General features: G+C 50.7%; 18 non-coding genes across 18 annotated transcripts; 9 read left to right on the forward strand and 9 right to left on the reverse strand.

The window, feature by feature from the left end:
* Positions 1–471: 471 nt before the first annotated feature.
* Positions 472–543, forward strand: Trnag-ccc. The gene has a single exon. It is a non-coding gene; the product is annotated as a tRNA-Gly (tRNA).
* Positions 544–1,558: 1,015 nt separating this feature from the next.
* Trnae-uuc lies at positions 1,559–1,630 on the reverse strand. The gene has a single exon. It is a non-coding gene; the product is annotated as a tRNA-Glu (tRNA).
* A 639-nt stretch (positions 1,631–2,269) lies between these two features.
* Trnag-ccc lies at positions 2,270–2,341 on the forward strand. Its single transcript has one exon. It is a non-coding gene; the product is annotated as a tRNA-Gly (tRNA).
* Positions 2,342–3,356: 1,015 nt separating this feature from the next.
* Positions 3,357–3,428, reverse strand: Trnae-uuc. Its single transcript has one exon. It is a non-coding gene; the product is annotated as a tRNA-Glu (tRNA).
* Positions 3,429–4,067: 639 nt separating this feature from the next.
* On the forward strand, positions 4,068–4,139 carry Trnag-ccc. Its single transcript has one exon. It is a non-coding gene; the product is annotated as a tRNA-Gly (tRNA).
* A 1,015-nt stretch (positions 4,140–5,154) lies between these two features.
* Positions 5,155–5,226, reverse strand: Trnae-uuc. Its single transcript has one exon. It is a non-coding gene; the product is annotated as a tRNA-Glu (tRNA).
* Positions 5,227–5,865: 639 nt separating this feature from the next.
* Trnag-ccc lies at positions 5,866–5,937 on the forward strand. The gene has a single exon. It is a non-coding gene; the product is annotated as a tRNA-Gly (tRNA).
* Positions 5,938–6,952: 1,015 nt separating this feature from the next.
* Positions 6,953–7,024, reverse strand: Trnae-uuc. The gene has a single exon. It is a non-coding gene; the product is annotated as a tRNA-Glu (tRNA).
* A 640-nt stretch (positions 7,025–7,664) lies between these two features.
* Trnag-ccc lies at positions 7,665–7,736 on the forward strand. Its single transcript has one exon. It is a non-coding gene; the product is annotated as a tRNA-Gly (tRNA).
* Positions 7,737–8,751: 1,015 nt separating this feature from the next.
* Trnae-uuc lies at positions 8,752–8,823 on the reverse strand. Its single transcript has one exon. It is a non-coding gene; the product is annotated as a tRNA-Glu (tRNA).
* Positions 8,824–9,462: 639 nt separating this feature from the next.
* Trnag-ccc lies at positions 9,463–9,534 on the forward strand. Its single transcript has one exon. It is a non-coding gene; the product is annotated as a tRNA-Gly (tRNA).
* A 1,015-nt stretch (positions 9,535–10,549) lies between these two features.
* Positions 10,550–10,621, reverse strand: Trnae-uuc. The gene has a single exon. It is a non-coding gene; the product is annotated as a tRNA-Glu (tRNA).
* Positions 10,622–11,260: 639 nt separating this feature from the next.
* On the forward strand, positions 11,261–11,332 carry Trnag-ccc. The gene has a single exon. It is a non-coding gene; the product is annotated as a tRNA-Gly (tRNA).
* A 1,015-nt stretch (positions 11,333–12,347) lies between these two features.
* Trnae-uuc lies at positions 12,348–12,419 on the reverse strand. Its single transcript has one exon. It is a non-coding gene; the product is annotated as a tRNA-Glu (tRNA).
* Positions 12,420–13,058: 639 nt separating this feature from the next.
* Positions 13,059–13,130, forward strand: Trnag-ccc. Its single transcript has one exon. It is a non-coding gene; the product is annotated as a tRNA-Gly (tRNA).
* A 1,015-nt stretch (positions 13,131–14,145) lies between these two features.
* On the reverse strand, positions 14,146–14,217 carry Trnae-uuc. Its single transcript has one exon. It is a non-coding gene; the product is annotated as a tRNA-Glu (tRNA).
* Positions 14,218–14,856: 639 nt separating this feature from the next.
* Positions 14,857–14,928, forward strand: Trnag-ccc. Its single transcript has one exon. It is a non-coding gene; the product is annotated as a tRNA-Gly (tRNA).
* Positions 14,929–15,943: 1,015 nt separating this feature from the next.
* Trnae-uuc lies at positions 15,944–16,015 on the reverse strand. The gene has a single exon. It is a non-coding gene; the product is annotated as a tRNA-Glu (tRNA).
* Positions 16,016–16,213: the final 198 nt, after the last annotated feature.

Consider the following 16,213-nt stretch of genomic DNA (forward strand, 5'->3'; position numbering starts at 1 on the left):
AGTGCAACTAGCAAAACTGTAATTAGTAATAACTGGAAACAAACACACGTTGACGCAAAGTAGCCTAGGTGGTAATAAACGGCAAATACGGCCTTACCTCGCAAAAGCTATGCTGTGCCTTTCACCGTCGTGGAGAGAAAATGAGATGGCTGAGTTGAGGATAGAACGTACGCCCTTAAGATAATGACATGCGCAGCCCACTGCGCCACCGAGGCATACAGGAATACTCGCCACCGCAGCCTCACTAAGAAGTTCTAATTTCAGAATTGTTTTCCCACCATGCCGTACATGAAAGGGTGGATTTCTCGGCGGAAGTCAATGCTGCGTCTAGTTACAGTGCATCGCCCTGGAAGCAACGTGGCACCGCGTTCCGATGTGCCGGCGGGCAGAGCGCCTGCAGCAGGGTCGCTTGATCCTCTGGTGGCAGCAGGGGCGACAACGCACCGCGACACAGGAAGCCTGCAGCGCAATGCGGTGGTGGTGTAACGGTCAGCATGGTTGCTTCCCAAGCAGTTGATCCGTGTTCGATTCCCGGCCACCGCAGGAGGATTGTCATTTTTGCGTAGCGCAATAGTGTGTGTTCTAGACCATGCGATCCTCGAAATTGCCACGTGTCGCGGCACAGGTAGTATCTCCTCGTCTCCTGCCTCGTTCCAGCTAAGTGGATTAATTTCACTTCATCGTGTGTCGACTTGGCCCGACTTTGCTCGACTGCCGCTCGCTGCCGCTCGGCGGTGGGGCCGATATGACAGGAGAAGTACGACAATCGGCTGCGAGAAATAAAGTAATCAAGAGTACTTTTCCTTTTCAATACGAAAAGCTAAACTTTCATTTACAAATTTCGGAAATCTCACTGCTTCGCACAGTGTTATCTACACATTTGAGAAATTATCTGTTGATTCGTACGGTTCTGTTATTGCCAAAGTCGTTCTTGCACTTTCCTTGCGCTCTTTTTGCAAACAGCCTCATTAAATTGTGGATCATATGTTCGTTAACGTAATTTAAATTGCTTAGGGAGGCATCATAGCACGTCAACACTGTAGCATAAAAGGAGGAGGGTGGGGGTTGAAATGGAAGGGTCCAATAGCACGCAGAGTTCCCGGACGATCACCCATCCACTCACTAACCACGCAAACGTCTGCTTAACTTCATTAATTGAAAGTGAGCTGGCCGTTGGCATCCCCTTAGCGAAACGTTCAGACTTCTAGCTGGATGTGCACATCATTTAGAATCTGCCTGGCAGAGTCTCGCAGGAGGCAGCATTTCCTATTAGGGGAGAAAATGGAATGGCCCGTGGAGGGAAGGAACCCATGACCTATGCATTACTAGCACGACGCTACAGCCCACTGAGCTAACGGGCAATGCAACAGTGTCGCATCAGCAGTCCAAAACCGCAAAACCGTCTCCTCTCCCTTCAAAACAGCCCCGCCATTAACGTGAGGATGTATCTCTTTTCCTTGACTTTCTCTCACCTTATACTTGGAACCCAGAGCAGCAGCTCCACGAAGACGAAAAACGGCCGTGAGAAGTTTTCTCATCTCAGCCCCGAGAATTCACGTTCAGGTACCGGGAATCGAACCCGGGCCTCCTGGGTGAAAGCCAGGTATCCTAGCCACTAGACCATACCGGACACACCTCAACGATCCACTACGTGTGTATGCGTCCAGAAATACGTCTCCTCCACGCAACTTTAGGGCCGAATCTGGCGCCAACGCTGAACTCTGTCCGCCACCACGATCCCGCTTACTCACTCCCAAAGCGCGCAAGTCATACTAGGCAAACATCGCTTTCAGTCTCGAGTGCAACTAGCAAAACTGTAATTAGTAATAACTGGAAACAAACACACGTTGACGCAAAGTAGCCTAGGTGGTAATAAACGGCAAATACGGCCTTACCTCGCAAAAGCTATGCTGTGCCTTTCACCGTCGTGGAGAGAAAATGAGATGGCTGAGTTGAGGATAGAACGTACGCCCTTAAGATAATGACATGCGCAGCCCACTGCGCCACCGAGGCATACAGGAATACTCGCCACCGCAGCCTCACTAAGAAGTTCTAATTTCAGAATTGTTTTCCCACCATGCCGTACATGAAAGGGTGGATTTCTCGGCGGAAGTCAATGCTGCGTCTAGTTACAGTGCATCGCCCTGGAAGCAACGTGGCACCGCGTTCCGATGTGCCGGCGGGCAGAGCGCCTGCAGCAGGGTCGCTTGATCCTCTGGTGGCAGCAGGGGCGACAACGCACCGCGACACAGGAAGCCTGCAGCGCAATGCGGTGGTGGTGTAACGGTCAGCATGGTTGCTTCCCAAGCAGTTGATCCGTGTTCGATTCCCGGCCACCGCAGGAGGATTGTCATTTTTGCGTAGCGCAATAGTGTGTGTTCTAGACCATGCGATCCTCGAAATTGCCACGTGTCGCGGCACAGGTAGTATCTCCTCGTCTCCTGCCTCGTTCCAGCTAAGTGGATTAATTTCACTTCATCGTGTGTCGACTTGGCCCGACTTTGCTCGACTGCCGCTCGCTGCCGCTCGGCGGTGGGGCCGATATGACAGGAGAAGTACGACAATCGGCTGCGAGAAATAAAGTAATCAAGAGTACTTTTCCTTTTCAATACGAAAAGCTAAACTTTCATTTACAAATTTCGGAAATCTCACTGCTTCGCACAGTGTTATCTACACATTTGAGAAATTATCTGTTGATTCGTACGGTTCTGTTATTGCCAAAGTCGTTCTTGCACTTTCCTTGCGCTCTTTTTGCAAACAGCCTCATTAAATTGTGGATCATATGTTCGTTAACGTAATTTAAATTGCTTAGGGAGGCATCATAGCACGTCAACACTGTAGCATAAAAGGAGGAGGGTGGGGGTTGAAATGGAAGGGTCCAATAGCACGCAGAGTTCCCGGACGATCACCCATCCACTCACTAACCACGCAAACGTCTGCTTAACTTCATTAATTGAAAGTGAGCTGGCCGTTGGCATCCCCTTAGCGAAACGTTCAGACTTCTAGCTGGATGTGCACATCATTTAGAATCTGCCTGGCAGAGTCTCGCAGGAGGCAGCATTTCCTATTAGGGGAGAAAATGGAATGGCCCGTGGAGGGAAGGAACCCATGACCTATGCATTACTAGCACGACGCTACAGCCCACTGAGCTAACGGGCAATGCAACAGTGTCGCATCAGCAGTCCAAAACCGCAAAACCGTCTCCTCTCCCTTCAAAACAGCCCCGCCATTAACGTGAGGATGTATCTCTTTTCCTTGACTTTCTCTCACCTTATACTTGGAACCCAGAGCAGCAGCTCCACGAAGACGAAAAACGGCCGTGAGAAGTTTTCTCATCTCAGCCCCGAGAATTCACGTTCAGGTACCGGGAATCGAACCCGGGCCTCCTGGGTGAAAGCCAGGTATCCTAGCCACTAGACCATACCGGACACACCTCAACGATCCACTACGTGTGTATGCGTCCAGAAATACGTCTCCTCCACGCAACTTTAGGGCCGAATCTGGCGCCAACGCTGAACTCTGTCCGCCACCACGATCCCGCTTACTCACTCCCAAAGCGCGCAAGTCATACTAGGCAAACATCGCTTTCAGTCTCGAGTGCAACTAGCAAAACTGTAATTAGTAATAACTGGAAACAAACACACGTTGACGCAAAGTAGCCTAGGTGGTAATAAACGGCAAATACGGCCTTACCTCGCAAAAGCTATGCTGTGCCTTTCACCGTCGTGGAGAGAAAATGAGATGGCTGAGTTGAGGATAGAACGTACGCCCTTAAGATAATGACATGCGCAGCCCACTGCGCCACCGAGGCATACAGGAATACTCGCCACCGCAGCCTCACTAAGAAGTTCTAATTTCAGAATTGTTTTCCCACCATGCCGTACATGAAAGGGTGGATTTCTCGGCGGAAGTCAATGCTGCGTCTAGTTACAGTGCATCGCCCTGGAAGCAACGTGGCACCGCGTTCCGATGTGCCGGCGGGCAGAGCGCCTGCAGCAGGGTCGCTTGATCCTCTGGTGGCAGCAGGGGCGACAACGCACCGCGACACAGGAAGCCTGCAGCGCAATGCGGTGGTGGTGTAACGGTCAGCATGGTTGCTTCCCAAGCAGTTGATCCGTGTTCGATTCCCGGCCACCGCAGGAGGATTGTCATTTTTGCGTAGCGCAATAGTGTGTGTTCTAGACCATGCGATCCTCGAAATTGCCACGTGTCGCGGCACAGGTAGTATCTCCTCGTCTCCTGCCTCGTTCCAGCTAAGTGGATTAATTTCACTTCATCGTGTGTCGACTTGGCCCGACTTTGCTCGACTGCCGCTCGCTGCCGCTCGGCGGTGGGGCCGATATGACAGGAGAAGTACGACAATCGGCTGCGAGAAATAAAGTAATCAAGAGTACTTTTCCTTTTCAATACGAAAAGCTAAACTTTCATTTACAAATTTCGGAAATCTCACTGCTTCGCACAGTGTTATCTACACATTTGAGAAATTATCTGTTGATTCGTACGGTTCTGTTATTGCCAAAGTCGTTCTTGCACTTTCCTTGCGCTCTTTTTGCAAACAGCCTCATTAAATTGTCGATCATATGTTCGTTAACGTAATTTAAATTGCTTAGGGAGGCATCATAGCACGTCAACACTGTAGCATAAAAGGAGGAGGGTGGGGGTTGAAATGGAAGGGTCCAATAGCACGCAGAGTTCCCGGACGATCACCCATCCACTCACTAACCACGCAAACGTCTGCTTAACTTCATTAATTGAAAGTGAGCTGGCCGTTGGCATCCCCTTAGCGAAACGTTCAGACTTCTAGCTGGATGTGCACATCATTTAGAATCTGCCTGGCAGAGTCTCGCAGGAGGCAGCATTTCCTATTAGGGGAGAAAATGGAATGGCCCGTGGAGGGAAGGAACCCATGACCTATGCATTACTAGCACGACGCTACAGCCCACTGAGCTAACGGGCAATGCAACAGTGTCGCATCAGCAGTCCAAAACCGCAAAACCGTCTCCTCTCCCTTCAAAACAGCCCCGCCATTAACGTGAGGATGTATCTCTTTTCCTTGACTTTCTCTCACCTTATACTTGGAACCCAGAGCAGCAGCTCCACGAAGACGAAAAACGGCCGTGAGAAGTTTTCTCATCTCAGCCCCGAGAATTCACGTTCAGGTACCGGGAATCGAACCCGGGCCTCCTGGGTGAAAGCCAGGTATCCTAGCCACTAGACCATACCGGACACACCTCAACGATCCACTACGTGTGTATGCGTCCAGAAATACGTCTCCTCCACGCAACTTTAGGGCCGAATCTGGCGCCAACGCTGAACTCTGTCCGCCACCACGATCCCGCTTACTCACTCCCAAAGCGCGCAAGTCATACTAGGCAAACATCGCTTTCAGTCTCGAGTGCAACTAGCAAAACTGTAATTAGTAATAACTGGAAACAAACACACGTTGACGCAAAGTAGCCTAGGTGGTAATAAACGGCAAATACGGCCTTACCTCGCAAAAGCTATGCTGTGCCTTTCACCGTCGTGGAGAGAAAATGAGATGGCTGAGTTGAGGATAGAACGTACGCCCTTAAGATAATGACATGCGCAGCCCACTGCGCCACCGAGGCATACAGGAATACTCGCCACCGCAGCCTCACTAAGAAGTTCTAATTTCAGAATTGTTTTCCCACCATGCCGTACATGAAAGGGTGGATTTCTCGGCGGAAGTCAATGCTGCGTCTAGTTACAGTGCATCGCCCTGGAAGCAACGTGGCACCGCGTTCCGATGTGCCGGCGGGCAGAGCGCCTGCAGCAGGGTCGCTTGATCCTCTGGTGGCAGCAGGGGCGACAACGCACCGCGACACAGGAAGCCTGCAGCGCAATGCGGTGGTGGTGTAACGGTCAGCATGGTTGCTTCCCAAGCAGTTGATCCGTGTTCGATTCCCGGCCACCGCAGGAGGATTGTCATTTTTGCGTAGCGCAATAGTGTGTGTTCTAGACCATGCGATCCTCGAAATTGCCACGTGTCGCGGCACAGGTAGTATCTCCTCGTCTCCTGCCTCGTTCCAGCTAAGTGGATTAATTTCACTTCATCGTGTGTCGACTTGGCCCGACTTTGCTCGACTGCCGCTCGCTGCCGCTCGGCGGTGGGGCCGATATGACAGGAGAAGTACGACAATCGGCTGCGAGAAATAAAGTAATCAAGAGTACTTTTCCTTTTCAATACGAAAAGCTAAACTTTCATTTACAAATTTCGGAAATCTCACTGCTTCGCACAGTGTTATCTACACATTTGAGAAATTATCTGTTGATTCGTACGGTTCTGTTATTGCCAAAGTCGTTCTTGCACTTTCCTTGCGCTCTTTTTGCAAACAGCCTCATTAAATTGTGGATCATATGTTCGTTAACGTAATTTAAATTGCTTAGGGAGGCATCATAGCACGTCAACACTGTAGCATAAAAGGAGGAGGGTGGGGGTTGAAATGGAAGGGTCCAATAGCACGCAGAGTTCCCGGACGATCACCCATCCACTCACTAACCACGCAAACGTCTGCTTAACTTCATTAATTGAAAGTGAGCTGGCCGTTGGCATCCCCTTAGCGAAACGTTCGGACTTCTAGCTGGATGTGCACATCATTTAGAATCTGCCTGGCAGAGTCTCGCAGGAGGCAGCATTTCCTATTAGGGGAGAAAATGGAATGGCCCGTGGAGGGAAGGAACCCATGACCTATGCATTACTAGCACGACGCTACAGCCCACTGAGCTAACGGGCAATGCAACAGTGTCGCATCAGCAGTCCAAAACCGCAAAACCGTCTCCTCTCCCTTCAAAACAGCCCCGCCATTAACGTGAGGATGTATCTCTTTTCCTTGACTTTCTCTCACCTTATACTTGGAACCCAGAGCAGCAGCTCCACGAAGACGAAAAACGGCCGTGAGAAGTTTTCTCATCTCAGCCCCGAGAATTCACGTTCAGGTACCGGGAATCGAACCCGGGCCTCCTGGGTGAAAGCCAGGTATCCTAGCCACTAGACCATACCGGACACACCTCAACGATCCACTACGTGTGTATGCGTCCAGAAATACGTCTCCTCCACGCAACTTTAGGGCCGAATCTGGCGCCAACGCTGAACTCTGTCCGCCACCACGATCCCGCTTACTCACTCCCAAAGCGCGCAAGTCATACTAGGCAAACATCGCTTTCAGTCTCGAGTGCAACTAGCAAAACTGTAATTAGTAATAACTGGAAACAAACACACGTTGACGCAAAGTAGCCTAGGTGGTAATAAACGGCAAATACGGCCTTACCTCGCAAAAGCTATGCTGTGCCTTTCACCGTCGTGGAGAGAAAATGAGATGGCTGAGTTGAGGATAGAACGTACGCCCTTAAGATAATGACATGCGCAGCCCACTGCGCCACCGAGGCATACAGGAATACTCGCCACCGCAGCCTCACTAAGAAGTTCTAATTTCAGAATTGTTTTCCCACCATGCCGTACATGAAAAGGGTGGATTTCTCGGCGGAAATCAATGCTGCGTCTAGTTACAGTGCATCGCCCTGGAAGCAACGTGGCACCGCGTTCCGATGTGCCGGCGGGCAGAGCGCCTGCAGCAGGGTCGCTTGATCCTCTGGTGGCAGCAGGGGCGACAACGCACCGCGACACAGGAAGCCTGCAGCGCAATGCGGTGGTGGTGTAACGGTCAGCATGGTTGCTTCCCAAGCAGTTGATCCGTGTTCGATTCCCGGCCACCGCAGGAGGATTGTCATTTTTGCGTAGCGCAATAGTGTGTGTTCTAGACCATGCGATCCTCGAAATTGCCACGTGTCGCGGCACAGGTAGTATCTCCTCGTCTCCTGCCTCGTTCCAGCTAAGTGGATTAATTTCACTTCATCGTGTGTCGACTTGGCCCGACTTTGCTCGACTGCCGCTCGCTGCCGCTCGGCGGTGGGGCCGATATGACAGGAGAAGTACGACAATCGGCTGCGAGAAATAAAGTAATCAAGAGTACTTTTCCTTTTCAATACGAAAAGCTAAACTTTCATTTACAAATTTCGGAAATCTCACTGCTTCGCACAGTGTTATCTACACATTTGAGAAATTATCTGTTGATTCGTACGGTTCTGTTATTGCCAAAGTCGTTCTTGCACTTTCCTTGCGCTCTTTTTGCAAACAGCCTCATTAAATTGTGGATCATATGTTCGTTAACGTAATTTAAATTGCTTAGGGAGGCATCATAGCACGTCAACACTGTAGCATAAAAGGAGGAGGGTGGGGGTTGAAATGGAAGGGTCCAATAGCACGCAGAGTTCCCGGACGATCACCCATCCACTCACTAACCACGCAAACGTCTGCTTAACTTCATTAATTGAAAGTGAGCTGGCCGTTGGCATCCCCTTAGCGAAACGTTCAGACTTCTAGCTGGATGTGCACATCATTTAGAATCTGCCTGGCAGAGTCTCGCAGGAGGCAGCATTTCCTATTAGGGGAGAAAATGGAATGGCCCGTGGAGGGAAGGAACCCATGACCTATGCATTACTAGCACGACGCTACAGCCCACTGAGCTAACGGGCAATGCAACAGTGTCGCATCAGCAGTCCAAAACCGCAAAACCGTCTCCTCTCCCTTCAAAACAGCCCCGCCATTAACGTGAGGATGTATCTCTTTTCCTTGACTTTCTCTCACCTTATACTTGGAACCCAGAGCAGCAGCTCCACGAAGACGAAAAACGGCCGTGAGAAGTTTTCTCATCTCAGCCCCGAGAATTCACGTTCAGGTACCGGGAATCGAACCCGGGCCTCCTGGGTGAAAGCCAGGTATCCTAGCCACTAGACCATACCGGACACACCTCAACGATCCACTACGTGTGTATGCGTCCAGAAATACGTCTCCTCCACGCAACTTTAGGGCCGAATCTGGCGCCAACGCTGAACTCTGTCCGCCACCACGATCCCGCTTACTCACTCCCAAAGCGCGCAAGTCATACTAGGCAAACATCGCTTTCAGTCTCGAGTGCAACTAGCAAAACTGTAATTAGTAATAACTGGAAACAAACACACGTTGACGCAAAGTAGCCTAGGTGGTAATAAACGGCAAATACGGCCTTACCTCGCAAAAGCTATGCTGTGCCTTTCACCGTCGTGGAGAGAAAATGAGATGGCTGAGTTGAGGATAGAACGTACGCCCTTAAGATAATGACATGCGCAGCCCACTGCGCCACCGAGGCATACAGGAATACTCGCCACCGCAGCCTCACTAAGAAGTTCTAATTTCAGAATTGTTTTCCCACCATGCCGTACATGAAAGGGTGGATTTCTCGGCGGAAGTCAATGCTGCGTCTAGTTACAGTGCATCGCCCTGGAAGCAACGTGGCACCGCGTTCCGATGTGCCGGCGGGCAGAGCGCCTGCAGCAGGGTCGCTTGATCCTCTGGTGGCAGCAGGGGCGACAACGCACCGCGACACAGGAAGCCTGCAGCGCAATGCGGTGGTGGTGTAACGGTCAGCATGGTTGCTTCCCAAGCAGTTGATCCGTGTTCGATTCCCGGCCACCGCAGGAGGATTGTCATTTTTGCGTAGCGCAATAGTGTGTGTTCTAGACCATGCGATCCTCGAAATTGCCACGTGTCGCGGCACAGGTAGTATCTCCTCGTCTCCTGCCTCGTTCCAGCTAAGTGGATTAATTTCACTTCATCGTGTGTCGACTTGGCCCGACTTTGCTCGACTGCCGCTCGCTGCCGCTCGGCGGTGGGGCCGATATGACAGGAGAAGTACGACAATCGGCTGCGAGAAATAAAGTAATCAAGAGTACTTTTCCTTTTCAATACGAAAAGCTAAACTTTCATTTACAAATTTCGGAAATCTCACTGCTTCGCACAGTGTTATCTACACATTTGAGAAATTATCTGTTGATTCGTACGGTTCTGTTATTGCCAAAGTCGTTCTTGCACTTTCCTTGCGCTCTTTTTGCAAACAGCCTCATTAAATTGTGGATCATATGTTCGTTAACGTAATTTAAATTGCTTAGGGAGGCATCATAGCACGTCAACACTGTAGCATAAAAGGAGGAGGGTGGGGGTTGAAATGGAAGGGTCCAATAGCACGCAGAGTTCCCGGACGATCACCCATCCACTCACTAACCACGCAAACGTCTGCTTAACTTCATTAATTGAAAGTGAGCTGGCCGTTGGCATCCCCTTAGCGAAACGTTCAGACTTCTAGCTGGATGTGCACATCATTTAGAATCTGCCTGGCAGAGTCTCGCAGGAGGCAGCATTTCCTATTAGGGGAGAAAATGGAATGGCCCGTGGAGGGAAGGAACCCATGACCTATGCATTACTAGCACGACGCTACAGCCCACTGAGCTAACGGGCAATGCAACAGTGTCGCATCAGCAGTCCAAAACCGCAAAACCGTCTCCTCTCCCTTCAAAACAGCCCCGCCATTAACGTGAGGATGTATCTCTTTTCCTTGACTTTCTCTCACCTTATACTTGGAACCCAGAGCAGCAGCTCCACGAAGACGAAAAACGGCCGTGAGAAGTTTTCTCATCTCAGCCCCGAGAATTCACGTTCAGGTACCGGGAATCGAACCCGGGCCTCCTGGGTGAAAGCCAGGTATCCTAGCCACTAGACCATACCGGACACACCTCAACGATCCACTACGTGTGTATGCGTCCAGAAATACGTCTCCTCCACGCAACTTTAGGGCCGAATCTGGCGCCAACGCTGAACTCTGTCCGCCACCACGATCCCCCTTACTCACTCCCAAAGCGCGCAAGTCATACTAGGCAAACATCGCTTTCAGTCTCGAGTGCAACTAGCAAAACTGTAATTAGTAATAACTGGAAACAAACACACGTTGACGCAAAGTAGCCTAGGTGGTAATAAACGGCAAATACGGCCTTACCTCGCAAAAGCTATGCTGTGCCTTTCACCGTCGTGGAGAGAAAATGAGATGGCTGAGTTGAGGATAGAACGTACGCCCTTAAGATAATGACATGCGCAGCCCACTGCGCCACCGAGGCATACAGGAATACTCGCCACCGCAGCCTCACTAAGAAGTTCTAATTTCAGAATTGTTTTCCCACCATGCCGTACATGAAAGGGTGGATTTCTCGGCGGAAGTCAATGCTGCGTCTAGTTACAGTGCATCGCCCTGGAAGCAACGTGGCACCGCGTTCCGATGTGCCGGCGGGCAGAGCGCCTGCAGCAGGGTCGCTTGATCCTCTGGTGGCAGCAGGGGCGACAACGCACCGCGACACAGGAAGCCTGCAGCGCAATGCGGTGGTGGTGTAACGGTCAGCATGGTTGCTTCCCAAGCAGTTGATCCGTGTTCGATTCCCGGCCACCGCAGGAGGATTGTCATTTTTGCGTAGCGCAATAGTGTGTGTTCTAGACCATGCGATCCTCGAAATTGCCACGTGTCGCGGCACAGGTAGTATCTCCTCGTCTCCTGCCTCGTTCCAGCTAAGTGGATTAATTTCACTTCATCGTGTGTCGACTTGGCCCGACTTTGCTCGACTGCCGCTCGCTGCCGCTCGGCGGTGGGGCCGATATGACAGGAGAAGTACGACAATCGGCTGCGAGAAATAAAGTAATCAAGAGTACTTTTCCTTTTCAATACGAAAAGCTAAACTTTCATTTACAAATTTCGGAAATCTCACTGCTTCGCACAGTGTTATCTACACATTTGAGAAATTATCTGTTGATTCGTACGGTTCTGTTATTGCCAAAGTCGTTCTTGCACTTTCCTTGCGCTCTTTTTGCAAACAGCCTCATTAAATTGTGGATCATATGTTCGTTAACGTAATTTAAATTGCTTAGGGAGGCATCATAGCACGTCAACACTGTAGCATAAAAGGAGGAGGGTGGGGGTTGAAATGGAAGGGTCCAATAGCACGCAGAGTTCCCGGACGATCACCCATCCACTCACTAACCACGCAAACGTCTGCTTAACTTCATTAATTGAAAGTGAGCTGGCCGTTGGCATCCCCTTAGCGAAACGTTCAGACTTCTAGCTGGATGTGCACATCATTTAGAATCTGCCTGGCAGAGTCTCGCAGGAGGCAGCATTTCCTATTAGGGGAGAAAATGGAATGGCCCGTGGAGGGAAGGAACCCATGACCTATGCATTACTAGCACGACGCTACAGCCCACTGAGCTAACGGGCAATGCAACAGTGTCGCATCAGCAGTCCAAAACCGCAAAACCGTCTCCTCTCCCTTCAAAACAGCCCCGCCATTAACGTGAGGATGTATCTCTTTTCCTTGACTTTCTCTCACCTTATACTTGGAACCCAGAGCAGCAGCTCCACGAAGACGAAAAACGGCCGTGAGAAGTTTTCTCATCTCAGCCCCGAGAATTCACGTTCAGGTACCGGGAATCGAACCCGGGCCTCCTGGGTGAAAGCCAGGTATCCTAGCCACTAGACCATACCGGACACACCTCAACGATCCACTACGTGTGTATGCGTCCAGAAATACGTCTCCTCCACGCAACTTTAGGGCCGAATCTGGCGCCAACGCTGAACTCTGTCCGCCACCACGATCCCGCTTACTCACTCCCAAAGCGCGCAAGTCATACTAGGCAAACATCGCTTTCAGTCTCGAGTGCAACTAGCAAAACTGTAATTAGTAATAACTGGAAACAAACACACGTTGACGCAAAGTAGCCTAGGTGGTAATAAACGGCAAATACGGCCTTACCTCGCAAAAGCTATGCTGTGCCTTTCACCGTCGTGGAGAGAAAATGAGATGGCTGAGTTGAGGATAGAACGTACGCCCTTAAGATAATGACATGCGCAGCCCACTGCGCCACCGAGGCATACAGGAATACTCGCCACCGCAGCCTCACTAAGAAGTTCTAATTTCAGAATTGTTTTCCCACCATGCCGTACATGAAAGGGTGGATTTCTCGGCGGAAGTCAATGCTGCGTCTAGTTACAGTGCATCGCCCTGGAAGCAACGTGGCACCGCGTTCCGATGTGCCGGCGGGCAGAGCGCCTGCAGCAGGGTCGCTTGATCCTCTGGTGGCAGCAGGGGCGACAACGCACCGCGACACAGGAAGCCTGCAGCGCAATGCGGTGGTGGTGTAACGGTCAGCATGGTTGCTTCCCAAGCAGTTGATCCGTGTTCGATTCCCGGCCACCGCAGGAGGATTGTCATTTTTGCGTAGCGCAATAGTGTGTGTTCTAGACCATGCGAACCTCGAAATTGCCACGTGTCGCGGCACAGGTAGTATCTCCTCGTCTCCTGCCTCGTTCCAGCTAAGTGGATTAATTTCACTTCATCGTGTGTCGACTTGGCCCGACTTTGCTCGACTGCCGCTCGCTGCCGCTCGGCGGTGGGGCCGATATGACAGGAGAAGTACGACAATCGGCTGCGAGAAATAAAGTAATCAAGAGTACTTTTCCTTTTCAATACGAAAAGCTAAACTTTCATTTACAAATTTCGGAAATCTCACTGCTTCGCACAGTGTTATCTACACATTTGAGAAATTATCTGTTGATTCGTACGGTTCTGTTATTGCCAAAGTCGTTCTTGCACTTTCCTTGCGCTCTTTTTGCAAACAGCCTCATTAAATTGTCGATCATATGTTCGTTAACGTAATTTAAATTGCTTAGGGAGGCATCATAGCACGTCAACACTGTAGCATAAAAGGAGGAGGGTGGGGGTTGAAATGGAAGGGTCCAATAGCACGCAGAGTTCCCGGACGATCACCCATCCACTCACTAACCACGCAAACGTCTGCTTAACTTCATTAATTGAAAGTGAGCTGGCCGTTGGCAACCCCTTAGCGAAACGTTCAGACTTCTAGCTGGATGTGCACATCATTTAGAATCTGCCTGGCAGAGTCTCGCAGGAGGCAGCATTTCCTATTAGGGGAGAAAATGGAATGGCCCGTGGAGGGAAGGAACCCATGACCTACGCGTTACTAGCACGACGCTACAGCCCACTGAGCTAACGGGCAATGCAACAGTGTCGCATCAGCAGTCCAAAACCGCAAAACCGTCTCCTCTCCCTTCAAAACGGCCCCGCCATTAACGTGAGGATGTATCTCTTTTCCTTGACTTTCTCTCACCTTATACTTGGAACCCAGAGCAGCAGCTCCACGAAGACGAAAAACGGCCGTGAGAAGTTTTCTCATCTCAGCCCCGAGAATTCACGTTCAGGTACCGGGAATCGAACCCGGGCCTCCTGGGTGAAAGCCAGGTATCCTAGCCACTAGACCATACCGGACACACCTCAACGATCCACTACGTGTGTATGCGTCCAGAAATACGTCTCCTCCACGCAACTTTAGGGCCGAATCTGGCGCCAACGCTGAACTCTGTCCGCCACCACGATCCCGCTTACTCACTCCCAAAGCGCGCAAGTCATACTAGGCAAACATCGCTTTCAGTCTCGAGTGCAACTAGCAAAACTGTAATTAGTAATAACTGGAAACAAACACACGTTGACGCAAAGTAGCCTAGGTGGTAATAAACGGCAAATACGGCCTTACCTCGCAAAAGCTATGCTGTGCCTTTCACCGTCGTGGAGAGAAAATGAGATGGCTGAGTTGAGGATAGAACGTACGCCCTTAAGATAATGACATGCGCAGCCCACTGCGCCACCGAGGCATACAGGAATACTCGCCACCGCAGCCTCACTAAGAAGTTCTAATTTCAGAATTGTTTTCCCACCATGCCGTACATGAAAGGGTGGATTTCTCGGCGGAAGTCAATGCTGCGTCTAGTTACAGTGCATCGCCCTGGAAGCAACGTGGCACCGCGTTCCGATGTGCCGGCGGGCAGAGCGCCTGCAGCAGGGTCGCTTGATCCTCTGGTGGCAGCAGGGGCGACAACGCACCGCGACACAGGAAGCCTGCAGCGCAATGCGGTGGTGGTGTAACGGTCAGCATGGTTGCTTCCCAAGCAGTTGATCCGTGTTCGATTCCCGGCCACCGCAGGAGGATTGTCATTTTTGCGTAGCGCAATAGTGTGTGTTCTAGACCATGCGAACCTCGAAATTGCCACGTGTCGCGGCACAGGTAGTATCTCCTCGTCTCCTGCCTCGTTCCAGCTAAGTGGATTAATTTCACTTCATCGTGTGTCGACTTGGCCCGACTTTGCTCGACTGCCGCTCGCTGCCGCTCGGCGGTGGGGCCGATATGACAGGAGAAGTACGACAATCGGCTGCGAGAAATAAAGTAATCAAGAGTACTTTTCCTTTTCAATACGAAAAGCTAAACTTTCATTTACAAATTTCGGAAATCTCACTGCTTCGCACAGTGTTATCTACACATTTGAGAAATTATCTGTTGATTCGTACGGTTCTGTTATTGCCAAAGTCGTTCTTGCACTTTCCTTGCGCTCTTTTTGCAAACAGCCTCATTAAATTGTCGATCATATGTTCGTTAACGTAATTTAAATTGCTTAGGGAGGCATCATAGCACGTCAACACTGTAGCATAAAAGGAGGAGGGTGGGGGTTGAAATGGAAGGGTCCAATAGCACGCAGAGTTCCCGGACGATCACCCATCCACTCACTAACCACGCAAACGTCTGCTTAACTTCATTAATTGAAAGTGAGCTGGCCGTTGGCAACCCCTTAGCGAAACGTTCAGACTTCTAGCTGGATGTGCACATCATTTAGAATCTGCCTGGCAGAGTCTCGCAGGAGGCAGCATTTCCTATTAGGGGAGAAAATGGAATGGCCCGTGGAGGGAAGGAACCCATGACCTACGCGTTACTAGCACGACGCTACAGCCCACTGAGCTAACGGGCAATGCAACAGTGTCGCATCAGCAGTCCAAAACCGCAAAACCGTCTCCTCTCCCTTCAAAACGGCCCCGCCATTAACGTGAGGATGTATCTCTTTTCCTTGACTTTCTCTCACCTTATACTTGGAACCCAGAGCAGCAGCTCCACGAAGACGAAAAACGGCCGTGAGAAGTTTTCTCATCTCAGCCCCGAGAATTCACGTTCAGGTACCGGGAATCGAACCCGGGCCTCCTGGGTGAAAGCCAGGTATCCTAGCCACTAGACCATACCGGACACACCTCAACGATCCACTACGTGTGTATGCGTCCAGAAATACGTCTCCTCCACGCAACTTTAGGGCCGAATCTGGCGCCAACGCTGAACTCTGTCCGCCACCACGATCCCGCTTACTCACTCCCAAAGCGCGCAAGTCATACTAGGCAAACATCGCTTTCAGTCTCGAGTGCAACTAGCAAAACTGTAATTAGTAAT

Source organism: Schistocerca americana, chromosome 8, assembly GCF_021461395.2.
Source record: "Schistocerca americana isolate TAMUIC-IGC-003095 chromosome 8, iqSchAmer2.1, whole genome shotgun sequence".
NCBI lineage: Eukaryota > Metazoa > Arthropoda > Insecta > Orthoptera > Acrididae > Schistocerca > Schistocerca americana.